The following is a 16164-nucleotide window of genomic DNA, read 5'->3' on the forward strand; positions in this document are numbered from 1 at the left end:
TATTGTCAAACACAACAGTATGGGACCTTGAGATGCGAAGAGCTAAAAATGTGAATTAATTTTGGAAAAAAAAGAGTGAGAAAGACATAAACTACATTGTATTACTTGAGCTGAATTGTTCTGCTTTAGTTTTTATAATTCAGCTTCCGGTTATACTAGCAAAACAAATTGTGGTTCGTATACCTGAAAATGGTTATTTATGCCAAAATGACATTCTGAATGCTGTGCAGCATGGTTTATAGAAGCCCCAAAAAAGAAAAACACACACATAGTCATAATTATACCTTTATAGAATCTCAACCAGGTAAATTAGCAAAAATCATTCATCACATTTTGTCATTCAATATGGCAGTATTGATTGTTTCCATTAGTGGGTGGCTGCTTCCTGAAGCTCTGTCCCCACTAATCATACACTGATGCAGTTATCTGTAAATCCAACAGATGGCACAATAACTCTGTGAGTGTCAGAGATCTGAATTGTGCTGGTTGCAGTCCTCTTCTAAATCCTACATCCTCTCTGGCTTTTATTGAACAATAAATAGCACTAACCATAGCCTTTACAATAAAACATTTTTACCAGTTAAATATATAAATACTAATGTAGGCTGATAGTGATGGTGAAAAGTTGTCACTGCCAGGAATATTTTGCTGAATGAGTCAGCGTTATAAATGTGCAGCTGAAATAATTCTATTAATTATCTTACAACAGTTAATCTGTCAGTATAGACCCAGAGGCTTCTGTAGGCTTCAGTGTTTCTGTAATTATAGAGTAGACAGTTGGTCAGTAATTGGATCATATGGTCAAGCAAGAGCAGAGCTGCCCAACATGACCATAAAATTGGCCTTTGCTGTAAATGGTAAGTTGATTTTACTAAAGTCCAGGGACATGTCTACTCATGTGTTTTGAATATAAACTACATTTCAGTGTGATGTGGTTCCCTGCAGGCTTTTACCCCTGATGATATTTGAAAACTGCTGATACATTATCAATGTGGCCAATAGGAAGACTTCAGGAAATAACCTCTTGACCTGAAAATAATGTGCTTCAGGTTTATTGTGAGGTGTTTTTATTTATTTTTTTAAACAAAGAATATGATTGATGACTTTCCGCTTCATGATGGATTCCCTTGTTTTCTGCGAAGGCTGGTTGTTTTGTTGTTTTGTCACATGATTGATGGGATGAATGAGTAACTTAATTGTCGGCTAGAGTTTATTCTGAATTACAAGACAGTCGAAACACTGGGTTGTACAGTTAAAACTTCAGAACCGTGGTGTTTTATATATTAGAGCACTTTAAAAGCCAGGAAAGCAGAAGACATCAAATGGAGCAGTATAGCCCTGTAACCATGTGTTCATGGTCTGGTTGACGGCATATTCTGCCTGAACTCTCTCAGCACATGTTCATTAATCTGGTGCACATCAGAGCACCCACAATACAATTAGTCAATGGTCAGAATAGCTCACTATTGTCTGTAACTAATCTTCTATTCTTCCTGAATCGTTAATCTTCTATAAATCCAATTCTCTATCAGAGCTGATGTCCTGCACAGAGTGGTTTACACACTGTTGTTCACATGCGTGACTTATGATTCACGTCTGGCTGTGTTTCATGGGTTCAAAATCACCCTGCGTTCGATGGATTGCCTCCTCGCTGGCAGAAATTGAGCTCAGCTATTCTGAAAGCAGTTTATCTCAGCACTTCCTGTTTTTTTTTTTTTTTACTCAAACATGAATCCAGGCAGTAGATGTTGGAGCTTGTTTTACAAAGCCATCTGTAGTTCTGCCTGAATGGTGCCAGGCTTACAAGGCTGTTGGTGTTTTTTTAATTATTTTTAAATAGAATCATATCTAGTGTTGCCCCATTGAGACACCGTGAAGCTATAGTAACAGGTAAAACATCCACTATTCTCCTCCTGCAATCTACATGGACAGTGTTGGTTTTGGTTCTTCCTAAAAGAACACTGATGGGTAAATTAATGGAAAATACATAGGAACAAAGAACACATGTCAAAACAAAAGACATTTAATTAGAGTAAAAAAAGAAGCTTGTTTCTTTGATCTCAAGAGCGATCACGGAGAGAAGGATTATACAGAAGAGAGGAGGTGCGAGCTCTTCAGCTTGTTTTAATCAGCACAGTCTCCCTGGCCTTTTTATGTGTCTCCCCCTGTCAAGTAATTGCTTATATAATCATCTGCTTACTTTAATCTCCCGATCTTTCCCACAGTTTGTGCTTTTTTACACGTCCCCACTTTTCTCAGTCGTACCCCCTTTGTCAAATTCAATGCAACCTCCTCCTGTTCCCTGTTTTTTTCTCCTTCAGCGCTTTTATCTGACATGCCCACTGGCACTCTCACTCCACCGGTGAGTGGTCATTGATTACTGTACATGAATTGTATGATGAAATGCCACTCGCCCACCTAACATCCTCTTGTCAGCTGCCCCTGACATCCCACTGCCTCTGCAGACTCTTTGCCAGCCTGTATAATACTCACTGTTACATTACCTCTGTGGGATGGCGATTCGCATCTGGCGTCCCTTTTGTGTATTGGGAGTGCAGAGTGCACAATGGTGAGCCTTTAACTACTGTGATAGCACATATTTGCTGCACAGGTCCAATTATTTTTAAACATTTTTGGAGAAACACTGTTGTTTACAATGACTTAATCCAATTTATTCTCCTCAACTGTAAATTGTCTGTGCATATTAAAGTAAATTATCTGGATTACAGTGTGAAACCTGATGACACACACTCAAAGCCAGAGAGAGGGGTATCCAATTAATCATCAAATTAGCAAGTGAGTGTTGTTTTAGAAAGTAAAGGTCCTGAAAAGAGATGGGAAAAAAAGGAAAGCATGCACCTCTAAAGAAGAGCATGTACCTCCAATACCCTGTAGTCAAAATGTGGTATCATGATACAGTGACAGTATCTGTCTTTATGATTTGTGGCATCCAAAACATAAACACTGAGTGTGTGTGTGTGTTTGTCGTGGCAGAAGAAAGGTTAGGTTTCATGTTTGACAGAGCCTTGGGCAACTTGTACAGATCTGTTACCTCACTAAAATGGAGATGCAGAGCTGCACAGTGGGACTGAATTCTCTCTGCAGGGGTGTGAACAGAACCAAAAGCCTGTGCTCGTACGGTGAGAGTGCAACGTCACTGCCTTTCCACAGCCGTAGCTGGATGGGCCTGCGGGGTCACAGCGAGCGGTGACACGTGCCCACGTAAACTGTCCAGTCAGGAGCCGGAATGTATACAGAGCGGCTGTGACTCCCCCACTCTTATTTTAAGGAGATCTTCCACAAATAGGTTGCTCCCACAGAGACGAATAATTGGCGCGATATCTTGGGGGCTCGAGCAGGATGAGCAGTCTGCATTGTAATGCCAATCCTCCACAGGAAGAAACCCAGTTATGCATGCCAGTGGGCACGCTCTCTGGACTCTGTTTTTAGGGAAACACATGCTATTGGAACAGAGCTCAAGACAGAGTATGGAGTTTAACCATCCATCAGTATATGGTGATTAATACAATTATTTGCAATAATCTTGGTTAAGTGAAAATATTGTGATATTGCAGCATACCGCCTGCATGATTTTTAAATAAAATAAATAGAACATGTGCTGTTCAGAAGTATTTTAATTTGAATTCTTTATGATTTACTCAGTTCATCATTGTCTCTGTTTGATTAACAGTTAACAGACTCGGATGGCAGCTGGAATGCAGATCTCACCCTCAGACGACATCAGTTCATCTCTATACATTGTTGACTCAAGGGCAGTGTTGGTCTGCGGTGTTGATATCTGAAATATCTCAACAATATTGGATGGATTACCATAACATTTTGTGCAGACATTCTTGGTGAACAGTAGTTAAAGTCCACTGACTCTGTTGATCTCCTGACTCTTCGACTCCATCATCAGGTGACATTCTCCTTGTTTTCAGTGAAATCTCTCAACAGCTGTTGGATGGATTGCCCTGAAATTAGAGACAGTGTTGTTCCCTTCAGGCTTATTATAAACTTTAGTGATCACTTCACTTTTTAACCTTCATCAGGTCAAAATTGTTATCAGATTTCTGACCAAACACCTGCCCAACTAGTGATATTCCTGTTGGTCTCAACTGCTGATTAGCTAATGTTAGCATGCTAGCACACACAACTGAGCTGGTGAACAGAAGTAAACATTACACCTACTAAACTTCAGCATGTTGTCACTGTGAATATGTTAGCATGCTGTCTAGACTTGTATTCTTTGTCCGTGTTTCCTAAAACAACAAAATAAATATCATCAATTCAATCTGAAAATAATCGCAGATCCAGAATGTCTCTATTAAGCAGCTGCAAGCGTTAGAAATACGGAGAGTGAAAGCAACACAAACACCTGGCAGATACGTTTTCTGACTAATATGATAAAGCAGTTTGTTAGTCCTGTAGCGAACACTGAATATGGGAATTGTTACACGAAACAGATTGTCAATGACAGAACGGACCGGTCTGATCAAGCTCACTACAGAGTTTGGCAGTTGATGGTGGAACAGCTTTCTCCCTCCTCCAAAACACTCACTATACATCATACACTACTCACAGGGAGGCCAGAGACAAAGCAAGAACTGTCCCACTATTTTCACTGTCTCTGCCAACGACGTGTCACGATTTTGTACGGGTTGCGACGCTGAAAAGAATCAGTTACAAACCTAATTTTGTTACTTATTTCATTTCAAAGGAGAATAAAACAGCACGCTTTGCTTCCATTGGAAGGTTCTGCCTGTGGAACTAAATGAACCACACAAAGTACACTAACAATAATGGATGGGTTGTGAAAGCAATTCCTGTTTTTCTCCATCTGGAACATTAAATGCAGAAGAACATTGAATGGCAATAGTTAGCCAAACAGCTGTATCTTAAACATTTAAACAAAATGTTGCAGTGAGACTGTAAAAATTGGCTTGTTTTGCCACCAGAAAATAATGTATCACGTCAAAGCTGTTGAATTGTATTTAACTCCTTGCAAATATAGATCTCCATTACGCTTTCCTATGGCAGCATTTTGTTTTAATGTTGGTCTGAAACAATTTCATTCAGAAGAAAAATGTATTTGTTATTCATGAAACACATTGGAGAGGACTTTAACTGATAAAGATCACAAAGCCTTGAACCTTTGTTCAAGGCTTTGTTTGTTTTCCCCTTGAGTCATTTTGCTGTTTATGAAGAAAACACAACATATTTGAGCTCCTGCATACTTATTATTGTTTTGCATTATAAATACTTGCTAAGCTAAAATAAGATAAATTAAACTAAGTTAATGTAAATTAAACTAATCTAAATTAAGCCAAACTAAAATAAAATAAAATAAACTTAGATTAGATAAAATAAGGTAAGGTAAACTCAGCTAAGCTCTATAATACAATACTATGAAATATGTATAACAGAACCATCATAGAGAATACTATGATATAATATATACAATAATAATATAAAAGCACAACAATTCCCAACCAGAGTTTGGCCACTTCAGGCCTAATTCCTGGTAGTGCACATGTCACATGACCCATGTTCAGTCAGGCTTTGCAGGCTGTTAAAACACACAATGGATACCTTTTAATAACAACTCAATCACCTGGAACAAAAGGCTGCTAATGTGACAGCCAGCCAAATAAAGACAAGCTGAATCTCACCGTGCAGGTGGAGTTACTGTGCAGGTTAAATTAATTGTCTGTCTTATTGGGAGGCAATATGTGAGTAGATTACTGTTAGATAGCTTAACTGGACAAGTTGAACAAAAGAAAAGTGTTCAGCTTACGATTGACTGCCATGGTGCCCCTTTGGAGTTGCAGAGTTGTTAGTCATGATCTTATCCAATCAGCCATCCTTAATGCTTGTGCTATGGGCATTACTCTGGAGAGGACAGATTGTCGTTTATTGTCAGTTTGATTTCAAACTGGAGATTACTCACGCAGTAGCTGTTGGCCCACGCCTCTCTTTGTGTGTGTGTATGTGGACATACTATTTGAATTTGTGCCTTCAAACGTGTGTGTGGCCATCATTCACTTTGACAAACGTTCATGAGTAGCCATAGAGTCATAGATTAAAAGGGTATGTGTGTTATTGAGACCAACATACACAGTAGTCATCAATAAACATACAAAATAAGGAAAAAATAGAGAAGCTGTGAGCATCCATAACAGTGATTTTGTCTAGAATATGGGGAGACAGAATACCATCATGATCATATATACTCTGTATTCTTTCAGTGAATTTGGGGGGGGGGGGCTATCAATAAAAAAACTGACACATTCCCATTTTTAATAGGCCTATACTACTTTTAAGAAGACTTTTAATACAAAAGTCCTGCAATAGATCCTCCCTATCCAGGTATAATTATAGGGTAAGGTGTATATATATATAATATATATATAAAAAGTGTCAATATAATGTATTGAAACAGTTTGTTATTGAGCCTACACTCATTGATATAAATGGGGTGGACAAAATAACAAAAACACCTGTGGTGAAGGTCCTCCAGCCTCCAAAATGATCATTAAGCTAGAAACAGGCCCTCTCTAAAAATTTTCAACAAAACATGAACAACCGCAATATAGAGCTTATTGCAGATCTATTGTATTAATTAGACTGTATTTATTTTAGCTAGATGTACCTACTATACTGACAACTGAGTGTAGAATGTAAATTGTGTAAAACACCATAATGTATTTCTCAGCTACATGGAACCGTTTTTTCGGCCACACGGGGGCAGTGTAAACATGCTGTGAACAGGACCCGGATATCGCTTCAATATGGCGAACTTGTTAGCCAACTGCTCCTTGTTTATATGTCATCCAGCCAACATGATGCAACATTATCATTTATGTGGAGTCTTGTGTCTGACCACATGATGAATGTAAATCCAATATTTACCCTCTTTTTAGTCTGTTTGGTCTCTACCAACTCCTGAAGGAAATAAATGTACCGCTAGCTTTGTCTGTCTGCCATTTGGTGTTAAGCAGGTTGTGTAGCCTACAGTCATTTTTTTTTAATCTTATTTGATGAAAACAACTGTCTGCTAGTTGAGAACAATATGAGAGTGAACCAAAACAGTAAAGTTGCAAAAAACAATGAGCTAACGGATGCTAAAACACTGGATAACTGAAGGGAACGGCACAGTCCCGATAATTAACACACAGGTAATTGAATCCAGTGTTATGATAGAAAATAATCATTATAGCCAATCAATTGGAGTTAGCTAATGTATTTATCAACAACTGTAGGCCACTCATTCATTGAAGCATATGTAACTGATGTAAAAAAAGGATAATAAATGATCAACAATATACGTAGTATAACGCAGTTGTATTAAGACTGTACTATGACCAGTGAGTAAACTACATCTGTTGATGAAGACCACAAGAGATGGCTGAAAGCTCCAGAACAAATCTCCAGAGCAAATCCAGTAAGTGAAGTCCAAAATGAAGCTCATGAACACCATCATCAAATCAAATGAATATGTTTACAGCTTGTTCTGTGTCGTCAAGCACTCATTAAGCGTTCACTCCAGATGCTTCATAAGAAAATATGATTATTCACAAATACACAGTCAACACTTAAAATGTCCTTATATGTGCTAACAACTACATTGTAGTGTGTTGTGGACTCATGACATACTGCTTTTCAATGATCACTTAAGGTGATATCGCTGTCACCAACGTGTGTGGCTCTGACGTCAGTATTTTCTAAAATCCCGTCTGTGGGGATATTTGTTTCTCTGACTCATTCACATAAAAGTAATTTGAAAAGAACATCTGAACAAAAAGGGGTTGAGTCCATGAGTCAGTCTCTCCCACAGCGCTGAGTTTACTGGTGATGTGGTGATTAGTTGAAAATTGATTCAGATAATCAATAAATCGTTTGAGTGAAGCAAAAATGATGGTTCTGTGATTTGCTATAGGCTATATAGTAGTGAAACGAACATCTTTGGGTTTTTGAGGATTGTTTGGATAAAATTACTTCATTTGAATATGACACTTTGGGATCGGGGACATATTTATTTTCATGTTGACTATACGATTAATCGAGAAAATACTCGGCACATTAATGACAGTCGCAAATACTAGACTGCAACAAATGTATTTTTCTGAATGAATTTCCCCTTTAAAGTGTCTTTCATCGAAGAGCATCACTCCTCAGACACGAGACGGAATAAGAATGAAAAAACACGCGCATGTTGCCTCTCTGTGCGCAGAATGATTCATCAACCACCGTTTGCTCACGAGACAGTGATTTCGGGTCTGATAGTTCGTTTTCGGAGCTGAGCTGTTTTTTTTTTTTGTCGTGGGCCCTCGGATGCCCCCCCAACCCTACCACCCCCCCCACCTCTCTCATCCCGCGTCTCGACGGACCAAACGCTGCTGCAGCAGCATCACCGGCAGCAGCCTCCAAACTGCGTTTTCCCTGCCGCGATGGATCGCTCTGTGAACCGGTGAGCTGCTACCAGAGGACCGGCTGAACTGTTCGGGGAGGGGGGGGAGAAGGACCGACAAGCGATGGCCGCTGCGAGAATGTGCCATACATCTAAGGGATAAAAAAAAAAATGATATATATTTCCAGCAATGTTATAGGATCGTCTTGTTTACCTTCCCGACAGATAAACAGCCGGCTGACAGTGATATTACGGCCGACATGTAAGAGCTGGATAACTATTCCCGTGTGACCGACTCCCATCTGCAGCTCATCACATAACATGAAAAAGGTAAGCTTGTTGTCAGGTTCGGGGTTTACATTGCGGGCGTTGCGGGGTTTCTGTCAAAAATAATAAAATAAAAACTGACTGCTCGATTGGAGCTCATCAGGCTGCATTGTTGCATCGATAAACCCCCCCCCCCCCCCCTTTTTTTCCTGAGTTGAAATTGACGATTTGCCTGCTTTAAATATAGGTCGCTCTTCACCTGTCGACTCACGAGTGCGTCTGTAGGCTATAGCTGCAAGATGCCGATATGTGACTCGTAAATGTCACGTCAACAGCCATGTCAAGTTGACTTCTAGAGCCAAAAATCATCAGTTCACTAAAGGGATGAATGGCAATGCAACATATTTAAATCTGAAACATTTGCAAGTTATAATATGTGTATAATCTGTGTTGGACAAAGTTATTAAAATCCATTGCTTTCGTGATTTCTTTAGGAGGAAAAAAAACAGCAAGTTCATTTAGAGTTTCGAAAGGGGAAAACAAGTCTCTTTTGAGAACAATTAGGCGCATCTCTGTTAGCTTTTAACTCGGTGCAGATTTTGAATTAATCCGCACTAAATTACCATTTACTTGTAGGCTACTTGGTTGCATGTTTTTTTTAAAAATCAGTACAAAATCAGAATGACCACAGCATGCTCCTTCTATATCTTCGCTTTGAAGTTTCCTTGCTCTCATCGCTAGAATAATTAGAAAATATAACTGTTTTTTCTATATGTGAGAAACATGTTTCTGGGGGCCCCATGTCCTCTGGATCCCTGACTGGATGCCATCCACACTTCTCTTCTGATGCTGAGGATGAGGCTGCATCCACTTAGGAGGGTTTTGATCAATAACCAGTTTGTATCGAGGCCAGTGTTTCAGTAGTTGTTCTCAAACAGGAGTCACTACAATTAAAAGCCCATTTTGTTATAGTGGAAGGCTGATTAATAATTCATCCGCAGCTCAATGGGACCACAAATCTGTGGATGGCACGCCGAAGGATGTTAGTGTAGCAGTGTAGCCTCTGCTGTTGGCAGCGGAGTGATGGGCTAATGGGTTTACACGTCATGATGTAAGCTTGATGGTACACCTTTTTCTGTTTCCTGAACCTGTGTGATAACCAGCTGGAGAATCCAAGCACACACACACACACACACACACACACGCGCACACAGTAGAAACGGTATACTGTAAAAAGCTGTGGGTTTCCTGTATGAAGCAGCTCTGCGGTGGTGGACTGTAGGCTCTCACTCAGGTGTCAAAGTCATATCTGCTGCCAAGGAGCCAACAGCCATGATGATAATGTACCAGAGAGTTTGAAGAAAAACCCAGAGCTGGCTCCGATCCAGAATGGTGGGTGTTTTATTTTTTTTTAAACTGGCTTAGTCAGGGCTACTGCAGGGAGTGAATAGATAGGATGCTGTACAGTATCACACACATCAGTATGACGTCAAAGGGCACAGAGCTTGAAAAGTCTTTTCAGACCAAGACCCTGTGGAGTCTTACAATAACTGAACCAGTACTGCGCAAACAGTGATATTGAATACATTAAAGGGACAGTTCACCCCAAAATCAAAAGTATACATATTTCCCCCCTCTTACCTGTAGTGCTGTTTATCAATCTGTTGGTGTGAGTTGGCTAGTTTTGGAGGTATCGACCGTAGAGATGTCTGCCCTCTCTCCAATATTTTTACTGGCCCTTATATGGTCACATTGTGTTTTTTACGTTTGTAATTCTGCTCCTGTTAAGCACTTTGTGACTAATGTCTGTGAAAAGCGCTTCATAAATAAATATTATTTACTTACTTACTTACAATGTAATGGGACTATATGGCACTCAGCTTGCGGCGCTCAAAGCGCTAAAAGATGCATGTGGAAAACTTTTCTCTTTCCAGAAATCATGACGCGGTTACTCAAGATAATCCACAGACCGGGTCATGATTTCTGGAAAGCAGTGGTGCCTGGTGACTCAAAGTATTGGGGAGGACAGGAGGAAAGCCAAACCACAGCATCATGTTACTATATCTAGTTATTATCTCTTATTTTTTCTCCATTTTATGTATGCTCTCAGTGCGGCTTTATACAGTATATGTGCTCTCATGTTCCTAATTCTTATGGGTTTCAGAATTTTTTTAAATTTTTATTCTGCTAATCATTGAATCTGAAAAGCCCTTTGTGCTCAAACAAAAGTGCTATATTTTTTATTATTAATCCACTAGTCTGCTAGTTATCTCAATTGTTTCTGTCACCCAACAACAGGCTGTTGTGATGGCTACTGCTGGTAGCTAGCTTCTGCTTGATAAAAAAGGGGACACTTAAATCTGGAAAAAAATGTGACTCTGTTTGTAAAGGCCAAAATTAAATAGATTTATTTAGTGTTGTGTTAAAGGAGTTATAATTTATTATCTAATAAGCTACGATCACTTTACTGCCAGTTCGTCACGTACAAACAATGTTAAAAAATTGAAGGTGATGTTTGGACCAACTCAATGTCAATATTGTATTCTGGTTGTTGATTGGTAGCTTAATTTCACGTGTTTTTTGATGTCACGCCCTAAAGGAAGGAAAGCAGGAGCTCGTTCATCTCTGTCCTCCACCGCCACTTACTTACATGTCATGCAGGTGTCGCTGTTGCAGCATTTTGATCATGGATTGTTTTTCTTAAAAGAGAGGAACATTTTTTGTAAATGATGCTGACATTTGGTAATGGTTTATTTCAACCATTTACTCTCTTTTTTATACTTTGATCTTCGTCTCGCGTTAGAGCTTCTGCATTATAAGGCCTCCTGAAGTATGACTGCCCGTGCTGGGGCGCATTAGCTGTATCATGAGAAGAGAAAGAGCAGAAATGTCACAAGGTATTGGCCTAATTGGCATTTCAATGAACAGGGACGCTAAAGCCGCAGCCTCTTCTCCCTTTTCTCTTAATCATTCTGTTTTATTAACTTGCATGGCTTCTCTTTGCCATTCTCTCTACTATATCAGTCGTACATTTTGTGTTGGGTGTAAGGTCAGTTGACCAACACAACAAGGTAATTACAATATAGCAGAATCACCAGCCTTCCATGTCACCCGTCACGCTGTGTTGTAGTGAATGATGTAGTGTTGTTCACCGAGCCAGTATGGATTATTTAGCTTCCTACGTTATGATGTATCACACTCGTGTTATCAGTATGGAGGATTTGAAAGGACAATACTAATGTGTTCACGGCCTGTGTGAGTAACTTTGACTTTGTCTAAATACACTAGATGTATAATTTCAAGCTATTGTTTCTCTATATTTGCCATAGCAACAAGCCATCGGTGTAACTTCAGTTCAGGCAGAAGAATTCTGCTCTGAGCTCAGCCATGTGCACACTTCCTGCTCTCTGTGGCAGACGTGTCTCAGAGCTCCATCTGATCAGCTATTGTCTCAGCGCCTCCTTGTAAAATTTGTGGATGAAGAGGATTCAAATGGAGAGCAAAATAGTGTGATTTTTCGTCCCCGAGGAGAGCAGCTCATCTCGCTCTACATTACCTCAAAGGAGAGAGGTTTTATGACCTCAGTAATGCAGCTCTCAGTCCATCTCGTGCAGGAGCTGATGTAGTGTTTGGAGGTGATTAAAGTCGGCCTCCTCTGATGCTGCTCTGTGCTGCTGAGTCAATGACCTTTGCTGCCATCAGGTCACTGCGCTCAGCAATCTCCTCCTCTCCTCACTTTTGCTTTTGTCTCCTCTCCTTTCCTCCTCCTCCCCCCTCTTTTCTCCTCTCCTTTCCATTCGTCTCCTCTCCTTTTCTCTCCTCTCCTCCCATCACCTCCCATCTACTTTTTTCCCCTCTCTTCTCCTCTCTCCTCTCCATCGTCTCCTCTCCTTTAGTCTTTTCTTCCCCTCCTCCTTTTTTCTCTTTCCTCTCCTCTTTTCTCCTCTCACTTCCTTCTGTCTCCATTACTTTTTTCTCCTCCCCTTCCTTCACCTCCCTGCACCTGCCCTCTTCTTTTTTCCTCCACTCTACTCCTCTCCTATCCTCTCTATCATCTCGTTTCCTTTTGTGTTTACTCCCTTCTTTACCATTCCTCACCTGTCGTTCTGTCTCCTCACTGCTCCTCTCCTTTTTCTCCTCCTCTCTCCTTTCATCCTTTCCTCTCCTCACTCCTCTCCTTTCCTGTTTAGCAGTTTTTTTGAATGCAGAAAGGACAAACCGTTCGCTACGTCACACCAAACAACCGTCTTTCCTCGTTGCATCTCAGTATTCGTCCAATCCAAGTTGCACTTCTTGTATAAGAGCTGAAAATAGAAACAACTGTTTTACAGTAGGCCCCTGACAAGCATCTTGTTATCGCGCCTGTATCTGTCATTTTACAATAAGTCCCTGCCTGGGCTGCGTTCGCTGAATGGATCCTCTGACACAAATTTGCATGTTAAGCTGAACGTTCCTCACCAGGGACGATTAATCAGCACACAGCAATTAATGAGTCCGTGTCCCCTGGTGATTAATTATGTCTCATGTGTCCAATGTGAGGAGGTCCCAGAAACAGCTGTTTGTAAATGTCAGTGTTTGTATGGAAGTCAGTATTTTTCATTCAACTTACGAAGAATTATAAACTTCTCGGGGACGTTAACCATTACATAAATCACATGGACATTCGTTGATGAAGATGTGGCTTATTTGTTCCGCTTGCAGTTCACAATCCTATGCAGCAAGAAACTAACTGATACGGACAAGAAATGAAACAGCCTTGATGAGGAAGCTGCCTCACACGACTCAACGAGGCATTCGCTGTCTGAAAGAAGAAGCAACACAGAAAGGCGCCAAGGATGCTGCAGAAATAATGCAGGGTGATTTTCAAAGCTCAGGGATATTTTGTTTTGCCACTACAAAGAGAATTTCTATAACCTTTGCTTGAATTTCTGTGGCACTTCTTGGTGATTGTGTCTGTGGGTGGTTTGTGTGCATATATAAAAATACTTTTTTGGACAGAGACAGAGCTCACAGGGTTTCATTGTAATATCTGCTGACCTTGAATCACAAGTTGGCTTTAATTACTTCCCTGTAAATATAAGAAAACTGGTGTTCAAAACAGATTTGTGCCTTTTGGAAACCTGCTTCCCTCTGGCAGGTCCAAAACAAATGCACAAATTCACATCCATATTACAGAGAACTGCAGGATGGCAGAAAAACATATTGACTTCAGTGTGTTGATGGCCAAGCATGTGGGAACATTGTGGTAACGAGCATGCAGACAAGATGGAAGGAACAAATCTTACTTTATTGGGAATTACTAAGTTCTTGCTGCATTGTGCAAAGAAAAAAAAGATCAATTTCTGTCTCAGAACTGCCTTCAGCAAGATTCCCTCTCATTAACGCCAAGTTAAATTGATTGTGTCCTCATTAGTTTCATATCGTACTCGCTGACTAGTGAATATAGTTTTCTTACGCTGAAATGTTCGCATGTAGCTTCACTGCGAGGTCTCCAGTTTGCGAGCTTGATAGGGAGTCAGAGAGCAGATCTGAGCCCTCTGAAGATTAACACCATGGGATGGCTGCCTTCTGGCTTCTGCCTCCGATTACATTCACTCAAACCGAGACCTGACCCCGGGTTTGCCTGTGTGTGTGTCACAGCCCCGGCCCCGAGCGCCATATGGACACAACATCTCGTGTTGTCACGCCAGGTGCCATCACTCCTTTCACCTTTTGACATGCATGGCTCCACTTTGTTTCATACACAGATATCAGCATCGGGGTCAATAGAGATAATTAACACATGTGAACAAGACCGATGTCGATTTGTAAATGTGGCTCTGGTTGCATTTATTACGAAAGAATAAGTCTGTTTGCTAAATATATGCTTGTTATTCATTTCACAAGACGCTTGAGCTGAAAGCAGTGCTCAAAGTGTGCCGGTACTCACCTTGACGCAGTATCGACACTTCTACATTTTACTCTTTTGGCATACCGTTACTTGTTCTCTGACTCATGAACATAAATACACAATTTATCGATAAGTTCATATCCTTTTTGTAAACTGTTCATAACAGTTTTTAATTGTGAAGAAATAGGATTAATTCACTTTTTCTTGGAGGAGGACCCCCAAATCCAGTATCTTTTATTCACTGGACTGTTACCGGCCGATACACATGCCGACATGTGAATCTTTTTTTTTCACGACAAGCACTGTCTGAATGGTATAAATCACCAAAGTCAAACTGCATCAACCCCTTTGTTCAATAATAAGAACGTTTTTCTTCTGTGATTGCCCTCAGCATTTCCTGTGGCTGCTTCACAATCAAAGTCACTCTGTGTTTCGCCAGTTGAATGTTTCAAACTTTGCTGGATTATGTGCATGCGTCGCTTTCCCGTGGATCCCTCGTGCTTTGTTGGCCGATCTGATTCCAGCACAGGAAGGGCGAACTCTGCTACGACCAAAAAAAAAAATTCTATTCTATTCTGAGGGATAATTACTGATACACATTGAGTGACCTTTGCAAAAATTGGTAAAATTGGTATCCACAATTCTTGCTTGCAGTTGCACTGCAGTTACGATATATTTGGACTGCGGAGGAGTGACGTCGTAGCAACCTGTCAATCACAAGGTAGCCTGACCTAAAGCATACCCTGCTTTATTGTCTATTTTACTGTAAAAGGGACCATTATTTACTAAATGAACATCACGCTGTATTGAAGAAGACTTGAAACTAGAGATTGAGACCATAAACTCTTGTTTACAATGTTTACTGAGGTAATAAATCAAGTGAGTATTAGAGTCATTTTCTCATAGACTTCTATACAATCAGACTTCTTTTTGCAAACAGCGGAGTCGCCCCCTGATGGCCATTAGAAGGAATGCAGGTTTTAGGCACTTTCGCTTTGGCTTCAGAACCGGAGGTTGCCGCCTGATTGGTACTGAAGATATTGTCACTGGATGCAAGTTGTGAGTTGTTGAATCATCCAATATTGACATAATTACGACCGAGGGATACAGGGCTGTTTAAAATAGATATAAAAGATAGTGCTATATAAATGATAGCCCAAAATGTAAACAAATTATCAAACCAAACACGGAGAGCAGAGTCTCTGTAATAATTAGCGTGATAGTGAATGTCAAACTTCAGGTAACAGTTTCTCCCTGAACTGGACATATGGCAACCAAAACATAACATCTGGACTGTGAAAGTTCCTCACGCCTTTGTGATTTAGGCTTTTCATTCCACATTAACCGCAGGAGAGATTGTCAGAGAGTACAAAAAAATCTAGGTCTTCATGTGCTAAAAAATGTTCCCCTCTCATTAGTAGGCTTTTAATTTTAAAGAATCTGCTATTTCTCAAGGAGGACAATGACCTTTAATATGTCAGGGCCACAAAGAGTGAAGAACAACATTCAACCTTGTGACATTACACACCCCATATCACCTCATCCTACAAACACACACACACACACACACACACACACACACACACACACACACACA

General features: G+C 40.3%; 1 protein-coding gene across 4 annotated transcripts in view; it reads left to right on the plus strand.

The window, feature by feature from the left end:
- The first annotated feature begins 8347 nt into the window (after positions 1-8347).
- dlgap4a (discs, large (Drosophila) homolog-associated protein 4a) overlaps positions 8348-16164 on the plus strand; it is a 73297-nt gene continuing 65480 nt past the window's right edge. For 3 of the 4 annotated variants that reach the window (XM_031844341.1, XM_031844337.1, XM_031844340.1), the window contains exon 1: positions 8348-8740. The gene's annotated coding sequence lies outside the window, so the exon portion shown is untranslated. The remainder of the gene's footprint in view (positions 8741-16164) is intronic. The other variant, XM_031844338.1, reaches the window with a different exon arrangement.

This window comes from Anarrhichthys ocellatus, unplaced genomic scaffold, assembly GCF_004355925.1.
Source record: "Anarrhichthys ocellatus isolate YVR2014 unplaced genomic scaffold, GSC_Weel_1.0 scaffold5, whole genome shotgun sequence".
Lineage (NCBI taxonomy): Eukaryota > Metazoa > Chordata > Actinopteri > Perciformes > Anarhichadidae > Anarrhichthys > Anarrhichthys ocellatus.